This window comes from Sitophilus oryzae, unplaced genomic scaffold (assembly GCF_002938485.1).
Source record: "Sitophilus oryzae breed Bouriz unplaced genomic scaffold, Soryzae_2.0 scaffold_980_pilon_pilon, whole genome shotgun sequence".
In the NCBI taxonomy this organism is placed as follows: Eukaryota; Metazoa; Arthropoda; class Insecta; order Coleoptera; family Curculionidae; genus Sitophilus; species Sitophilus oryzae.
Genome location: NW_022147617.1, coordinates 987708 through 1001401, shown reverse-complemented (window position 1 = coordinate 1001401; position 13694 = coordinate 987708). Strand labels below are relative to the sequence as shown.

Sequence of the window (13694 nt, the reverse complement as noted above, 5' to 3'; positions counted from 1 at the left end):
TAAACAAGGCATTTATGTTTGTATTTATGTTTATCTTTAGCGGAACGATTTACAGATATTTTAGAATTATATTTATCATTAAAGCTATTACATTTGCTAGATTTTAAACTGCTCAGCAGTACAACACCTTTTAGAATGATGTCCGGTACATTTAAAACAAACTGAAGAATTACTACAATTTCCTAATATGTCCAAAAGAGGGACATTATTTGTAGCACTGAATACTAGTGAAATAATAAGTATATTGTGTGGTTATACAACCAAACAAAGCCAGCTCTAACTAGAGATTTTCTAATTTGTGAATGTACTTCAATTATTAATATTATTATATTAGATCTGCCATTTTAATTATTTTTTTAATTAGGCTGCTTTGGCTTTTTTTTAATTAGGCTTTACTTAGCTGCTAGGTGACTTTAATGCCCGTATCGGCAATCAGCAAGAAATATGGCCAAACGGATTGAAAAAACATGGAATGGGAAACGTAAATAGAAATGGTGAACGCTTGCTAACAACATGCACAGAGTACAATATTTGCACATGGTTCAAGCTGAAAGACAAGTTTAAAGGTACCTGGAAACATCCCAGATTAGGCCACTGGCATCATTTGGACCACGTAATCGTTCGAAGGAAGCATCTAAAAGATGTCAGACTTACAAAAGCCAGAATAGATGCCGAATGTGGTACTGACCACCGACTTGTAGTTTCCAAAATGAAACTTCAATTAAAACCCAAACATCCACAGTGCAAAAAGCAAAACAACATAACCAGATTGAACATACGGAGTTTAACGAACAACGACACCACCAATGCCCTCCGGAAAGCCAACAAAGAAGCACTTCCACCGATAACCTCAATCTCGGAAGCTGAACAAGGTTGAACACAATTGAGGAATGCGATTTATAATACCAGCGAAGAAGTACTAGGAAAATCCAACAAAAAGAAACAACCAGACTGGTTTAACGAAAATCAACCACATATACAGGCTTTGTTGGAACAACACCATAGAGCACATCAAGCAGTCACTGTAAATCCACACAATCCAAGGCTGGTGGACAACATTAAAAAAGCCAACAACACGCTTTGAAGAAACCTGCGCCAACTAAAGGATAACTGGTGGTCACAAAAAGCAAATCAGATTCAAGAGTACGTCGCGCATCACGACTATCGTAAATTTTTCGAGGCTGTAAAAGAAGTATACGGCTCCACTAAGAACGTAAACTGCCTAATCAAGGCACAAAATGGTGAACAACATCCCCATTATGCAAGCACTAAACACAATACCTCAGTATAACACCATCGATGTATTAGATATCCCAATAACGGAACAGGAAATAAAGGCCTCCATAAAACAACTTAAAAACAACAAATCAGCTGGCTGTGACGCGATTCCAGCGGAAATCTAAAGGTGATCAATAAGTTCTTTACTTGCACACTAAGTGTACGTTCACACAGAAAGCGATTAAGCGTTGGGCGATGCTATACTATGCAATGCTATGCCTTTATCGCTTGCTATATTTTCATCGTGTTCAAACAGAAGGCAATGAAAAACGATTTAGTTAGTAGTTTAATGTGCAACAAGCACCATGGATGCTACAAACTTGATATTATTAGAGAATTTGCTTTTAAGAGATACGTTTTTTTAAAGATTAACAAAAAAGGCAATGGATACATAAAATTAATCGAGATCGGGTGATATACGGCGAACTTCATCATTTGTTTCCCGAATTAACCATTTACCCTGATAAATTTCGACAGTATTTCCGAATGTCATTAGAGACGTTTAGGTATATTGAAAATGGTGTAGCGCCATTACTGGAAAAGGCGACTACAAATTGGGGGTTGCCAATCAGTGTCAAAGAACGACTTGCAGCAACTTTAAGGTAAGAAACAAAATAGACGCTAATTAGTATGCTGTTTACTTAGTTTATTACTTCATTTACCTATTTGTATAAGAGTGGTTTGTGTCTGCAGAATAAGAAGGCAAAATCAATGGTATTCCAACAGCTGCGTTTGTTTAGAACAGTCACTATTCGATTTAATAAGCAAAACATTTTCGTTTACGTTTTTTTTGTATATCTAGCTTACGTGGGTTTATTAGCTGCCCATACACGGGGAGGCTCGGCCTTCGGATCTCGCCTTCTGATGAAATCTTGGCGTTTGTAGGCAAGACCAAGTCTTTGGCAGTCCAAGTCCGCGGACTTGGCCTATGAGATTAGATTTGTCTAATAAAACACACAAAAGGTAAAGTCCGCGGACTTTTACCTTTCGGGCGCTTTTTCTCTCCAAGCGAAAATAAGGGAGTTTTTATTCCGAAACATTTATCTATATAAAAACTATTTACAGTTCTTAAATATCTTGAATTTAAAGACGGAATACAACAACTTCGGAGAAATATTTAACTACTTACGTTAGCATTAATTTATTTTAAATTTAATAAACTTCTAATTGTACTCGGCTACGGAGTACAATAATAGTCTATTTAGTAAATTATTATTATATTAATCATTGACAATGAATTATTCTTTTTATTAATGCGTTTGAACATTCCATTACTTGTACCAATTTATTTAAAAGATTATTTACACGTTCAAGGCATTCATTTTCTTTTTTCAATATACAATATTTTCTACTGCTGCACTCCTAGGGCGTAGCTTCGATAGCACACTTTCGAAAAAAATAGTCTGCAGGTATCACAAAATCAACAAATTGTTATTTTTGGGAATTAGTCTAGATAGTTCATCTTTAATATTCACGCACGTAGGGTGAAATCTCATTTGGCACACAGCGCACTCAATATACCGTATGATCGAATAAAAACGGCGTCAGCGATGGCTATGAAATGAAGATCGTTGTCATTTCATATGTAAATTTATATGGGAAATGTCATCGATCGTCATTTCCAAGCCAACTGGACGCCGTTTTTATTCGATCATACGGTATTTCGAACTAACGATAAAATTATCGGAGCATCGCAAACAGACGTGTACTCATCGCTCATCATTACTCGACAGCTCGACAAATACTCAAAAGATATATCCGTATCAAAATTATTATAGGATCTGTTAAATCAGAATAAAAATATAAAGCACAATAATTCTTATGCATGGCATTACCATTTGAGCTTCAATTTCCTATAAATCATAAGTTTAATCATACTTTAGATAAGACATAATATAATAAAAAAATATGAATATGCCATAATTTATAATCCTTTGTATTTAAATGACTCTGTTGTCTAAAAACAATGCTGTAAAGTCATTTTTGCCATAAACAACTTGAATCAACGTCCCGAGACAGCCATGCAATCCAGTGAATTATGATTGCATTTATGTGACAAAGGCCAGAACATTAACGCAATTAGCTGCACTAGACATAAACAACCGACTAGTATTTTTAATTATTTTATTAAAGGTGGGACAGTTACTGTCTTGGCGCCATGACTAGCGACGCCATGAAGAGAATGTACTAGCATGAAAACACTCATATGAATGCAAAAATATAATGTGCATAAGTAGTTTCTGTGATTATTATTGCTAATAAGTATAATACCACACAGATGTTTTAATAATACGGTAATTGGATGAGATAGATTTTGTACTAAAGGAACTTATATTCTTTATACAGGGTGCTACAAATTCGAGGTAAGAGCATTGATATATCGAAAACCGTAATAGATACGAAGATGGTTAAATTGGGGCAAGTTTGCGCCTTGGGATGTTCACCACGATGCCATCAAAAAAGTTTAAATAAGGATTGCTGAGTTTTTTGGACAAAACGGATTTTTTTGAAAATCAATTCTATTTTTTCCTGTCTTTACTTTTTAGAAAATCAAAAAATTAATTGCACATTCTCATAGCCACATTATTAGGGCTATCTTTATTTAGATACTATTTTTAGATTTTAAAATTAGCTGATAATTTGTGAGATACAAAGGCCAACTTTATATTTTTTTAAATACAGACCGGCACACAGTGGGGTATTTGACACAGATAGTTGATCGAAATTTTTTTATGTAGACCTTATATAAATTATTGCTATTTTCAATCAAAGAGGAAATAATATGAACAAAATAAAGGATAATTCGTCGATTCTAAAAAAAGAAAGAAAAATCACTGTTCCAGTGTTTCCACCGTCAATGCCACTAATGCCAGTAGTAATATCGCAACTAATACTACTAATGCTACGACTGATCCGTGAGCAATGCCCATAGCACTAAAGTCGCTACTAATGCCAAATTGTGCTATACTGCTAATAGCACTAATGCGATCGCTTTGTACACAACAATGCAATCGCGGTTTACACCTCGCATTAGTATATCACTCATTGGCAAATTAGAGAAAACCAAGAATGGTTTTCTCATTTTATCAGCAAAGTCGCAAAAAGTCGCAGTATTTTATTTTACTGTATGAAAGCCCAATGTTTACTAAGTAAAACGTATATAGACAATATGCTGAATTTTTCGAAATGCGCAACTAAATCTCTAAGTATAATAAAAATGTCACAAATTTAATCAAATTTTCTGAACGCCTAACTTTTAGTTGCAAAAAAAATCGTTAGTATATAAATCAAAGGTGTAGTATATCATCAAAATAAATAATACGTTTTTGTAGAATACATACCTGCAGCTTGCTGAGCCATTTTCAATCGAAACAATAATATAAACGTTAAAAGAGCACAAGAACAACAATAATTTATAATTTTAAACATAAAATTTAGCCATTTACCTCTTATCTGTGAGAAGTAACAACTTTGACGTTTCATTGAAACAAATGAATGCAACTAAACACACCCATAGCAACGCCATTCATGGCAGAGATGATTTAACTTAACATTTATCTTTTTTTGGGAAATCTTAAACGCATTTGCTTTTTCGAATTTCGATCACCTTTTTCATGTTAATACCCTACCGTGCGGCATTTCTTATTTCAGGCTTTAAAAAAATCGGTCTCCTGGGTACAATGATATACCACACTTATTTTTTTTCTGTCGGACATTTGAACACAATTTATTTAAACTAATTTTCGGCTCTTAAGTTCGGCTCTTTTTTTTAATATTTAATCTATTCATCGTTACAGTATTAATTAGCTTTCAAACTTAACAATGTCGTGTGGTAAAACATTGAATACGGAAAATCAAATGCAATAAAATAATAAAAAATAATATAAATAAATAATGTAATATAAATAATCAAATCATTTCCCCGGAAGACGAATTGTGCAAAAGGGAGGGTAGTAACCCTTTCGAACATGTGGAGCATTAGAAACTAGTTTGTAGACGTCGTAGAATTTATTTATAATAACTACGATTAATATGATGCATATTATTAAATCGGACACTGAGAATTTCAAATTAACAATAAACAAATTAAAAATAAAATCTTTAAATTGCTGGCTTGGATATTATTTATTCGAATCTTTCAATAGGCGCATGGCGGCTCGATTTTTCTTATTCAGTGTTAATTAGCGCTGCGATCAATATTGTTGCGATGAATATAATCAGATTAACTAATTAAAAAACGCGAATCGGACTTGAAATTATATTAAATAATAATTAAATAGTTTTGTTGTTATTCAGGTACCCAAAACAAAAAAAGTATAAAGTGTGGCATATCATTGTACTCAGGAGACGGAGTTCAAAAATTCGAAATTCTCAAAATCTCAAATAAAAAATGCAGATCCGTATTTAAAATAATTAAGTTGGCCTCTGTATCTCACAAATTATCAGCTAATTTGAAAATCTAAAAATACTATCAGATACCTAGCCCTAATAAAGTAGCTATGAGAATGTGCAATTAGTTTTTTGATTTTCTAAAAAGTAACGACAGGAAAAAATAAAATTAATAAAATCCGTTTTTTCGAAAAACCGTTTTTTCGAAAAAACTCAGCAATCCTTGAAATTTTTAACATTTTTTGATTGCATCTTGGTAAACATTCCAAGGCGCAACTTTGCCCCAATTTAACCATCTTCGTACCTATTACGGTTTCCGAGATACCAATGCCCGAACCTCGAATTTGTAGCACCCTGTCTATTAGAAGAATATAAGTTGGGTATGAGGTTGATAGAATGATGAAAAACGATGATAGTGATGACAGAATTATGGAAAACATATTTTATGTGACGTTTAGCCTAATCATCTCCAAACTTTTTCAAGCACTTTATTCTAAAAAGTATGAATATAACAATAGGTACTTTTTCCCTCTTTTAAAAACAATACAAATCATATTTGTCATACAGAATATAAAATTTTGTCATATAGTATAAAAATAAAAATGAAAACATTAAAAATTAATAATATTAAAAAATATTCAGACAACATAATATTAAAAAATATTCAGTAACATTATTAGAAATCTTAATATACCTATAAATAATCAATTCCCATGCAAATACCTTGAAGCCGTCTCGTTGTTAGCACTAGTTTGTACAAATGCGTGAAAGTGTCTGATAAGAATTATGGTTTTTGTTATTTTTCCTTTACCTATACGGTCGTTCTTATTTTTAATATATGAAGTGTTTAATGGCTAATCTAAATTTTTCAAAAAGGTACTAATGTTTGGTTTTTTGTACTAATGTTATAAGAAATACTATACTTATTGTTCATATGAGACGCACTCTTGTGTTTTTAACGGTTTTCAACCGCGCGCTATAAATAAATAGTAGTTTTAAAATTATAAACAAAATATTTTATCGTGGGAACTATAATGAAAAAGAAGAATGAAATTATTGGGCAAACCTACAGTAAGATTAGCACTAAGGTAAGTAAGTAAGATTGCTAATCTTACTGTAGGTTTGCCCAATAATTTCATTCTTCTTTAAAATTATAACTATTAGCATAGTTTACAAATGTAATTCTGTAAACTTTGCTATTAGGTAACTAAAAACATATTTCGAATCTAAGATTGTACAGGGTGGGTCAAATTCGACGCTTTTAAATGGAAACACCCTTTTCTATTGGAGATAGACAAAAACTAATATCGGTGTCTGGAGCTTAATTTTTGTCAAAAACATGATGGTGAAAACCGCATATCGATATCTATTACCGTTTGGGAGTTACGGGGTGTTTTTCAAAAATATGCATTTTTAACAAATCGCTGTAACTTTTTTGCTATGAAAAATTTTGTATTTTTATGAAAACATTTCCAAAGCACCTTTTTACGTAGAATTTAATGGTTTAGGTATAATTTTTTTAAAATTAATAATTTAAGAATTATCAACAGAAGATTTGATTTTTTATATGGGACACCCTGTATATTATTACTTTATTGAAAAGAATTTAAAATTACCTTTCCAAAAATATAACACATTTGATATTTTGCTCGATTCCTCTTCGAGATATAGAGTATATAAAAATTCGCCGGCTTTAAATAAGTAGGCTTTGAACGGCACCGGCTGTAATGCAAAAAAATTCTAGCTGTGAGCATCAATTAAAACGAAAATAATATTTGCTATGAGAGATGCAGAATTTTTTAACAATTTAAAATATATTTAACCAACATCAACACATTTAAACTATATCTAATAACAATAAAAATAAGTAGCAAACCAAGACATGAGTTTTTGCTACAGGTGTTCGACATATCAACCGTCTTCTGTTATGGGCAGACGGGGCAGTTTTTGAACATTTCTCGCGGTATTCATTAACTCAGTAGGGGTGAAAGATACCTTCTCATAACTGCTAAGTATTTTTAATTCTTGTCTAGATTATACGGAAGAATAAGGGACCTTTATTCTTCCGCAAATATATCCATAGGATTACATCCATGGGTACTAAGTCAGGCGGCCTCGACGGCCAACGACTGAGATCTTCAATTATTCTTTAGCTATCCAATTATTCTTGAAATTGGCTGCAAAAATTTGCTGATAACTTCAGCGTTCAGAGGTGATGCGTCGTTTTGCTGGAAAAATATGTTTTCGAGTTCCATTAAAGGCATATCATCAATAAGGGGTCCAAAGCCTACTAGTTAAAAGTGGCGAGCTTTTAAAAATTCTGTATTTCGAAGGGGATTATAACAAAATATCAAGTGTGCTATATTTTTGAAAAAGTAATTTTAAATTATCTTCAGTTAATTAAAAATATATAGGGTGTCCCAAATAAAAAATCAATTTTTCTGTTGATAACTCTTAAATTATTAAATTTAAAAAAATTATACTTAAACCATTAAATTCTACGTAAAAAGGTGCTTTGGAAATGTCTTCATAGAAACACAAAATTTTCCATAGCAAAAAAGTTACAGAGATTTGTTAAAAATGCACATTTTTGAAACACACCCCGTAACTCCGAAACGGTAACAGATATTGATGTGCGGATTTCACCATCATGTTTTTGATGAAAATTGAGCTCAGACACCGATATTAGTTTTCGTCTATCTCCTATAGAAGAGTGTGTTTCCATTTAAAAGCGTCGAATTTGACCCACCCTGTACATACGGTATTTTCAATTTAAAGTTTTATTTATATATGAAAGTACTTTTTTAATAACTTAAGGGAATTAGATATTATTCCTGTTTGTATTTATAAAAAATATATTAGAATCATTACGGTGTCTATTCTTTAATGCGATGTTAAGGTCATCCGAGGGCAGGCCATATAGTTAGGTTAGGTCGAGTCCACACCGGTCCGCAACAATATTAAAACTAATTATATGTTTAAGGAAAAAAATCAGAAGGGTCTTTTTAAAAAATAAATTTAACTTTATTTAGTAAAATTACAAATGTTTACAGTACGAGTAAAAACAATGGAATGAAATAAAACTGATGGGAAAAGAATCCCTTCGACTTGATACAGGTGAGCGAGAAAACTGCAATTGTTGTCCTCCATTCGCGAACTTAGGTGCGCGATAGCCTGGTGCCTCCATATGGCGCGGAACAGTTCTGGAACTTTATGACTCAATTGAATGGAGTGAGAGTATCGCGTTCTTGAAGAGTTCAGAGCTGCTCAACTGCGTGAAAGGAGGACAGCAAATGACTGCATATTCACAGAATGTCCTAATTTCGAGTCTAATTTATTCAGCAGGTGTGCGTAACTCCTCCCGATAAGGAGAAGAACTCCCGATAGGGAGCTTACTGATAAATAGACGCAAATCCTCCTTCTTTAAGAAAAAACAAAAAGGAGATTTTATATTAATCGGGCCTCTTCGGGTTAAATTTCTTTCTTCGCAGGAGTAGTTTTCTTCAGTTGTGCCAAAATAGGGTTAAGATTTTCTTCTTCTTAATTAAGACGAATACCAATGCCAGGATGACCACAACAAACAATAGATGGTTATAATATGGATTTATCTTATTCTTCTTCTGATACTGGTATCAATTGATTAGCCATTTTTCGAAGGTTATAAATTTCTTTCATATTTAATCTTGAAATATTGATTGGTTCATAGTAATTTAAAGTACTGATTTGTTCAAATTTGATCGACGCACACACGGCAAAATGCTATGTTTAGCTTGACAAAAATGTAGATTTTTTTTCGTATTTTTATTCACACATTCTGTTTCTTATTACTTTTCTAGGGCTAATTTTAAATATTATAAATTTTTCTATTCCACTAGAGTAGTGCAAGCGTTACCGAAAATTGATGCAATTTGCACCATTCGTGGAGCGCAAAAAGGTGTCATTTACACCTAGCACAGCCATTGGAATTTTTTTCTACTGCTAATAATATATGAAAAAAAAGCGTGTATTAAACTTAACAATTCACAATTTAAAATATCTGTCTCCTTAAAATTAAAAAAATTCTTGATATTACAGGACTGGTATAAAAATCAGTGCGACTCCCTGGCTATTTAAAAAAGGCACATTTGGGAAAACTGATTTTTAATACCTGTATCAACATACATTAGTGATTTTAATTTTAATAAATTAAAAACGGAACTCCGTGGAACTCATTACTATAACTCATTATGAAAATAAAATTCTAAAAAAATATACCCAAAATAGTGTGTGTTTAGTATATATTTTCTCTACATTCAAAACAGTTCAAATTGATTATACTGATTTTATTTAATTGAACTACATGGCTGTAACTATATTGTCCATAATGATAATTAAGTTTCAAATGCTTATTGGCGTAACTACAGGGGGCGCCGGGTGCCGGGTCCCCCAGGTACTGCTGGGCACCCCCCAGAGAAATCCTCAATTATGACTCTTGGCTACGTATTAATTTTTATTTGCTTGTGATGCAGTAAAAATGACGTTTTCTAGTTTTGTTTAGTTAATATTATTTTGTTATGTTCAAAAAATGTCTTCTTCTTCTTCTTCTTTTAGAAGGCGTATCGCCTGTTTAGTTCCGGTTTCCTCCTCGTCTAAGCAACCCTTGCGAGGTTGACTGCCAACTGTCTTGCCAACGTTTAGGTGGTCGTCCAGTAGGTCTTCTGCCATGGGGTACGTTGTTGCGAATTATTATGGCCATTCTGTCGGGGCCCATGCTATTGACATGCTGGTTCCATTCTCTTCTTCTCTGCCTTATCCATCTGACAACGTCGTTTGTTTGGCACTTTTCTCTTATGTCTACATTTCTCTGTCTGTCCCTCAATGTGTATCCAGTTATCATTCTTAAGGTCTTCATTTCAGTAGTTCGTAGGATTCTCTTTGTTACTGATGTTTCAGCTCTGGTTTCCGCACCATATGTCATCACTGGTCGTATGCAGGTTTTGTATATTCTTGACTTACATTCTGTACTCAAATGTTTGTTTTTCCATATGGGATATTTAAGATGTCCTGATATTGCGGCAGCTTTATTGGCTTGTTTCCTTACTTCTTCTTCCAGGAATCCTGAGCTTGTAATTTTGCATCCGAGGTATTCGAATGACATTATCTGATCAATAGTTTTGTTTTTTATTACCAATTTGCACCGTAGAGGCTCCTTTGTAATGGTCATGCATTTGGCCTTATTTGTGGAAATTTGCATGTTAAGTTTTTCTGCCTGTCTGTTAAAAGCTTGTAGCATTCTTTGGAGGTCATCCTCTGACTCTGCAATAGGTACTGCGTCATCGGCATAGCATAATATGTTTACTTTATGCATTCCCATTCGATATCCTAATCCAGTATATGTGTTAATGTGTTAATTTTTATTTTTTTTTTAGAAAATTTGTAGGTATTTAAGTAATCTACGGGAACACGATTTGATAACCAAATCTATGAAATTTATTGATAGAGAAATTCATGTAAACGTTTTATTCAAAAAATGTGTTTTTTAAAACTATTTTTCATTTTTACAAAAACAAAAGCCCTAGGCCCCCCCTGGGCTCAACCCCAGGCCCCCCAGGTCCAACCCAGGATAAATTGCTAGTTACGCTAATGACTATGCTGGGTGTAAATTGTGTAAATGACACTCTTTTGCGCTCCACATTTGTACAAGGCTAACGCTGTTCCCAGAAAGTGCGAACACCATCAACTTTCGGTAGCGCTTGCGCCGTTATAGTTGCTCGGAAAAAAATATAATATTTAAAATTAGGTCCACAGATTTCATAAGAACGACAGTGAGTGGATGAACTTACAAAAAAAAATATTTGTAATTTCGATTTTTGTCAAGCTAAAAGTGCGTTTCCTTAGAAACGGATATTACTAAAATGTAGATAAAATACTAAAATGTTTACCCATCTTTCCTTGTTGTTTTTAATTTCTTGTTTTAGTAATTTTAGTAAATAGTTTTCCCCCTTTAGCTGATTTTTTTTTTCATTTATTTTTATCAAGTATATTAATTGGAGTAAATGAATCTAATGCACAAACTATACCTATTCTCCTTATATTCTAATCATTGAAATTTTGATTGATATCGAATTAACCCTTTATAGGTTGATGGTTGCTAAATCGACCACTTTAATTTAACTAACTAATCAGTGGCGTAGAAGTGTATTATCGCCCATTTTGTTTGCTATACTTATTTCTACGCGCGCTTTGGTCATTTAGTGAACCATATATATTATGTTAAACGAAAAGTTAACGTAAGCGGTTGAATATTCCACCAGTGAGCATTGGTGACACTGAGTTCGCTGTGTGTCATATAGGTAATAATTGTCGTCTAAGCATTTTCTATGCAAATTTCGTGTGATAAAATTTTAAAAATATAGAAACAAATGTTTCTGTGACGTTTATTTCTTTTTATTTAGTGTACCAAATTTACGGCTCGGATGATATTTTCTAAAATCGTTAACATATCCTGTATATTTTCGATCATTTCTCATAGGATGCTGGTTTCTCGATAAACAAAATTTGATTTACTTGATATGGGCATATTTTTGAATAGAGAGCTAAAAGAGATAATCAAAATGAACTTACCCTTTTTTACACTAGATGATACATACAGTTTATACATTAGATCATTACATATTATCTATTTGTTTTAACAGTCTCTGGTTGAAAAATCGGCCACCATTCCCTTATTTGTTAACTTTTTGAAAAATGTTATTAGGAAGAATGCTCCGAGATTTGTGATAGTTTATATATTTTTGAAATGAATTTGATCAAATTAGAACATAGTTAGTACTGCCCTATAAAGGGTTAAACAGGGTGAAGCCTCTCATACGAAGCAAAGGCTCCAAGAAGAACGGTAGTTTATATCGAAATTAAATTTTGGGAGCATATGTAGGTTAATTGAAAGCATTTTATAAAAATATATAGAGTTCTACTGGGTACACAACCCAAAAAAAGTTACACATCAAAGTTATGTTTTTTTGTAATGGAACTAACCCTATATATTAATTAATTGGATTCTAGATTCTAGATAAAAAAATAAAGGTGAGTTTTATTAAAAAAAACATATGCCTAAAACGTAAGGATTTTGACATATTTCACGTTTTGTGAAAATGAAGTATAAATTTTGAAATTCAATAACAGCTACCTAAATTGTAATTTACCCTGTATCGCCTGATAATACACCCATAAAATTTTACATATACATAGACAGCGATCTTCATTTCAAATCCATCGCTGACGCCATTTTTTTTTCGAAAAAAATCAAGATAAACAAATTGTTTAGAAATGATTAGAGATTTAGAAAATAATTATTATTTTAAGAGAAGCCAATGGAGTACCAATTTTTTCTTCAAAAATATTCAATGTAAAACCCATATGGACGGCACTGGTTGAAATAAATATAATTGTTTGTAGCCCAGAAAAGGTATTTTGATGCATAGATGACGTGTTTCAAGTGTCACAAAGATACATGTAATAAAATCAAAGTTATTATGAAAAAAACTTTTTTTTAGAAAATTTTACCACCCTGTATCTCAGAAATTAAGATGTTTAGGACATACATTCATATGCCGTTTTTCTATTGGAATAGGTCCAAGAATCAACCCCCTTAAGTATTAGCATATCATTAGAATGTTTTATAAAGCATGTGCCATCTCTCGAGCGGACATTCCTCTCTAAATAAGATAATCTCTCTTTCTCTAAATTAGATTCATTTTTCATATTAACATAGATCCTATTCTACTTTGTTTCGTAGCTACAGGGTGTTAAGTCTTAATAATCTTTTGATTTATTATAATTTTCTTTCAAGTACTTTTATTGATTGGAATGAAATTTTGAAGGTAAAAATTATTATAAGTACTACATATTTTAATGCTAAAAAAATGTCGATAAATTCATCAGGGGCGTGCATATGGGTTCTCACTGGAATATTTTTCAAAAAAAATCATGTGCGCTACTGACTTTTTTCTTTTGATATCAAAATCGTAGGCCGTTTAATGCCAATTAAA

The 13694-nt window shown here is 32.5% G+C and overlaps 1 protein-coding gene across 6 annotated transcripts in view; it reads right to left on the bottom strand.

The window, feature by feature from the left end:
- The window catches only part of LOC115891279, a 152381-nt gene that overhangs the window by 71203 nt on the left and 67484 nt on the right, over positions 1-13694 (bottom strand). Inside the window, exon 1 of one of the 6 annotated variants that reach the window (XM_030911728.1) lies at positions 6362-6413. The exons of the other annotated variants lie outside the window; for them this stretch is intronic. The gene's annotated coding sequence lies outside the window, so the exon portion shown is untranslated. Of the gene's footprint in view, positions 1-6361; positions 6414-13694 lie in introns of those variants that run through there. 6 annotated transcript variants of the gene reach the window in all.